The sequence below is a fragment of the Ailuropoda melanoleuca genome, chromosome 2 (genome assembly GCF_002007445.2).
Source record: "Ailuropoda melanoleuca isolate Jingjing chromosome 2, ASM200744v2, whole genome shotgun sequence".
In the NCBI taxonomy this organism is placed as follows: Eukaryota; Metazoa; Chordata; class Mammalia; order Carnivora; family Ursidae; genus Ailuropoda; species Ailuropoda melanoleuca.
In genome coordinates this window covers 90,314,059-90,318,893 of record NC_048219.1, presented here as the reverse complement: position 1 = coordinate 90,318,893, position 4,835 = coordinate 90,314,059, and the positions used below count along the sequence as shown (strand labels likewise).

The 4,835-nt window shown below is 48.4% G+C and overlaps 1 long non-coding RNA gene across 1 annotated transcript; it reads left to right on the top strand.

The window, feature by feature from the left end:
• Positions 1-267: 267 nt before the first annotated feature.
• On the top strand, positions 268-2,687 carry LOC117796382. The gene is made up of 4 exons (XR_004620850.1): positions 268-333; positions 814-838; positions 1,753-1,829; positions 2,634-2,687. It is a non-coding gene; the product is annotated as an uncharacterized LOC117796382 (long non-coding RNA).
• The last annotated feature ends 2,148 nt before the right edge of the window (positions 2,688-4,835 follow it).

Below are 4,835 nucleotides of genomic sequence, written 5' to 3'. Positions count from 1 at the left end.
AGAGAGAAGACTGAGAAAGAGAGAGAGAGAAACGTGTTTCTCCAGGAGATATGTCAGATACTGCATTATAACACCCTTCTCCAATGCCATGTCATCACACTGCACACTTTAGAGCCCTTCTGCTGTGGGTGGCCCAGCAGGGGCACTTCAGTCCATGCTTGGTAACCAGCTGGCTCCATACACCCCAGCCTTGTGTCCATACAAGCAACATTCCATGAATATTCTTGAGCAACAAGAGGAATGTGTTGACAGGTATTCTGTATCCTAGATGCCTTGGAGGAAGACTTCGATCCCACCAAAGGAGACAGCACCGGAGGCACACCTCTCGCCGTGGTGAGCTAGAAGTTCTTTGTCCCAGGAACAGATGTCGCATTCTTGGTTTCTTTCCAAACAGATTCAGATGAAAATCAGACAATGTATATTTGAGATTATACATATATATCTCATAAATTTTCCTTTTTGGGAGAGCATTGAGTGGTTGTCTCTGCCAACCGTTAGCTGATTCGAGAGGACATTTACCATTGGCCACACAAAACCTGGTTCTAAACGCTGTGCTAGGATCCTGTCCCTCAGTAACACTTTCTCCGGCTTGGATGAAGCATTTTGTAGTCACTGTCCTGAATGGACTGGACAGACATGTCCCCCAGGAAAAACAACTTCCTACAGGCATCCAGTTCACTTACTTTGGGGTCGTTGGACTCAACCACTGTGTTCCATCTGGGTTCCTAAAGTCATTGAGGGAAATAAAGCTCACGCAGACAGACAGTATAGCATGACCTGAGCCTTACAGTGTCCTCTTTTCTGTACCTTCAGGTGACCCCAGCAACCAGCGAGAGTGGTATGTACTCTGGAATCAGCCTCTTCTTGAGACAAAACTCTAGCTGGTAATGCAGTTGGGGCATCCTTGCAATCCTCAGTCTGGCGAGCCACCCTGATTGGGTTGTGGGGGTGTGTGGGGGACCAGATATTTCCCAGGTGAGAAAGTGTGTCCATGTGTCTACAGTCCTAGGAAGCCATTGTATTCCCTGTGTGTGGTGTGGGTGTGTGTGCATGAGGCTTCGGTTGGGGTGTCTTTTGTGGCTCTATGTGGTGTGATTGTGAGTGTGTGATTTTGTGTGGGAGAGAGGGAGAGACAGACACAGACAGAGAGATGCAGAGAGGGAGAGGGAGAGATGGAAAGAGTGAGAGAGAGATTGCATATTTCTTCAGGAGGGGTATCCCACTGCCACTGCACAATTCCCATTGTCCACATTCGAAGAAAGAAAGAAAGAAAGAAAGAAAAAAGAAAGAAAGAAGAAAGGAAGAAAGAAAGAAAAAAAAGGAAAAGAAAAGAAAGGAAAGGAAATGAAAAGACGAGATAAAGAAATTTCATCACAGTGCACACATTATAGCCATATTACTGCAGGAAGCCCAGCAGTGGCGTTCAGCCCATGCCTGGGAACCAAATGCCTCCATATGCTCTAACGCCATTCATAGTGAGCAATACTCCCCAAGGCATTCTTTTTTTTTTAAGATTTTATTTATTTGAGAGAGAGTTGAGTGAGAGCACAAACAGGTGAGGGGGCAGAGGGAAAGAGAAAAGCAGACCCTCACTGAGCAGGAAGACCCATCTGGGATTCGATCCCAGGACCCTGTGGTCCTGACTTGAGCTGAAGGCAGATGGTTCACTGACTGAGCCACCCAGGCTCCCGTACCTGCATCATTCTTGAGCAGCACCACCAATACGCTGACAGGTACTCTGTGTCCTTCTAGATGTGACTGATGATGGTGCTGTCTGGTCATGGCTTTTTCAGAGTGTTACAGAGGAGGAGGGCCTGCCTCTGGCCAAGGTGAGCTCGCCTGTCTATCCCCGAGGAACAAATATTGCTTTCTGGGTTTCTTTCCAATCAAATTCAGATGAAATTCAGACAGTATACTGTTTTGGCGAATTGAACATAATACTAAAACAAAAATCATTTTCCTAATGTCAACTGCTTGTATATGGAAATGAAATTATTTTTATATAGAGATTTTATTTAAAAAGCTGTATATACTTTTGAGATTATACATATGTAATTTCCCTGGTGGGGAGAGCGTTGAGTGGTTGTCTCTGCCAACCGTTAGCTGATTCGAGAGGACATTTACCATTGGCAACACCAAACCTGGTTCTAAACGCTGTGCTAGGATCCTGTCCCTCAGTAACACTTTCTCCAGCTTGGATGAAGCATTTTGTTTTTTTTTTTTAAGATTTAATTTATTTATTTGACAGAGATAGAGACAGCCAGCGAGAGGGGTACAGAAGCAGGGGGAGTGGGAGAGGAAGAAGCAGGCTCCCAGCAGAGGAGCCTGATGTGGGGCTCGATCCCTTAACGCCGGGATCACGCCCTGAGCCGAAGGCAGACGCTTAACCGCTGTGCCACCCAGGCGCCCCTGGATGAAGCATTTTGTAGTCACCGTCCTGAATGGACTGGACAGACATGTCCCCCAGGAAAACAACTTCCTACAGGCTTCCAGTTCAATTACTTTGGGGTCGTTGGACTCAACCACTGTGTTCCATCTCGATTCCTAAAGTCATTGAGGGAAATAAAGCTCATGCAGGCATACGAGTATAGCATGACCTGAGCCTTAGAGTGTCCTCTTTTCTGTACCTTCAGGTGACCCCGGCAGGCAGCGAATGCGGTACATATTCTGGAATCAGCCTCCTCGTGAGACAAAAGTCTAGCTGGTAATGCAGGTGGGGCATCCTTGCGATCCTCAGTCTGGCGAGCCGCCCTGATTGGGTTGTGGGGGTGTGTTTGGGACCAGAGATTTCCCAGGTGAAAAAGTGTGTCCATGTGTCTACAGTTCTAGGAAGCCATTGTATTCCCTGTGTGTGGTGTGGGTATGTGTGTGTGAGACTTGGGGTTGCGGTGTCTTTTGTGGCTCTATGTGGTATGATTGTTTGTGTGTGTTTTTGTGTGGTAGATAGGGAGAGTCAGACAAAAAAGAGAGATGGAGAGAGGGAGAGATGGAAAGAGTGAGAGAGAGATTGCATATTTCTCCAGTAGGTGTATCCCACTACCACTGCACAATGATCATTGTCCACATTCAAAAAAAAAAAAAGAAAGAAAGAAAGAAAAGAAAAGAAAAAGAAAGAAAATAAGAAAAGAAAGGAAAGGAAAGGAAAGGAAAAGAAAAAAGAAAGAAAAGAAAAGATGAGGTAAATAATTCTTGTCACAGGGCACACATTATAGCTCTATTACCGCGGGAGGCCAAGTGGTGGCCCTCAGCTCATGCCTGGGAACCAAATGCCTCCATATGCTCTAACCCCATTCATAGCGAGCAATACTCCCCGAGACATTCTGCTGCACATGTGAGGTGAGAGGCACATCCTGGAGCACATTTCTCTCTTCTCCTCACCACATCCCTTATACTGGGACCAGAGCAAGACCTGCACTTGGCTCCATGGAAGACAGGCCCATATGCAGCTCCCCAGAGATCCTCCCTAGGTGATGGGAATTCTAGAGGCCTGTGTGAAGGCTGCTGGTCTGGCAGCACACACTGGCTCTCATGTCCCTCTGAGCTGGTCCCTGAGACTGACCGGGCCCAGGACAGAGGCTCTGGGATGCGGGGCCAGGGTCTTTGCTCCTGTCAGATCCCACTGACAGCGATGGGCCTGGTCCCCACATCGTGGTCACAGCCCACCCTCGGACCTTCCATCCATCTGCTCGGGGCCTCCCCTAGCCCTTCCAGGTCTCAGGGTCTTTGGTGAACACTGCAGGTACTGGTGTTTATGTGGCCACACCAGCTGGAGAATGCCCATCACCCCACTGACAGACTAGTTGAATTCAGACAAGTACCATTACCTCTACTCTCACATTCATCCCCTCTCTGGGATAGGACACTTATGGGCTGTCATCAATAGGAAGTGTGTCTCAAGTGCCCAAGATGAGCCCAGGCACAGGGCAGTCACTTGATTGCCCAGTTGATGGTCACTCTCATGGCCCAGCATCACCCCAGGCCCGTGGCAGCCACCTCCATGTTAGTTGCATTGCTCATTGATCAACTGATTGACTAGGGAGCGTGTCAGTAAACCCACGATCTTTCCTCCACTGTTCCCATTGCAGAAAACAGTCCGGTTGTTGGAGGTGACAGGAGAAGGGAAATAAGAAATTAATGATTCAGGGAGAGAGGAGGGAGGNCCCACGATCTTTCCTCCACTGTTCCCATTGCAGAAAACAGTCTGGTTGTTGGAGGTGACAGGAGAAGGGAAATAAGAAATTAATGATTCAGGGAGAGAGGAGGGAGGGTAGCAGGAGGGAGCAGAGGAAGGTAGGAAATCATGGGGACAGAAATTCATGGTCACCACCATGGCTGCCTCTTGAAAGAATGGGCTGACAGGAACTGCTTCCTGGTCCCAGTTATGAAATCTGGGGGCTGGGAAAGGCCCAGAGACCCTGGACACCTTTCTCATCAGTGAGGTAAAGGAATCACGGCTCCATGGGTGGTAAGGTGGGGGGACTGCAGAGCTGAAGGCAGCATTGAGTTTTGGCCAGGGACATAATCCCAGGGGCAGTGGCCTGCGTCCTCACTTCACCCTGATTGTCTCCTCTCCTTTCCCAGGACCAGGCCATGACAATGCCCACTGTCGTCCATAAGGAAGATGGCTTCGCAGGTTGCGAGGACTCGGCCCATAGATCCAACATCCGCATGTAATTTATTTCCTTTTTCATTTTTTTTACTTTTTTTTGGTAAAGATTTATTTTATTTTGGGAGAGACTGAGATGGCACAAGTGGGGGAGGGACAGAGGAAGAGAGAGGGAGACCCCAAAGCAGAATCCCCACTGAGGGCAGAGCCTGACATGGGACTTGACCAC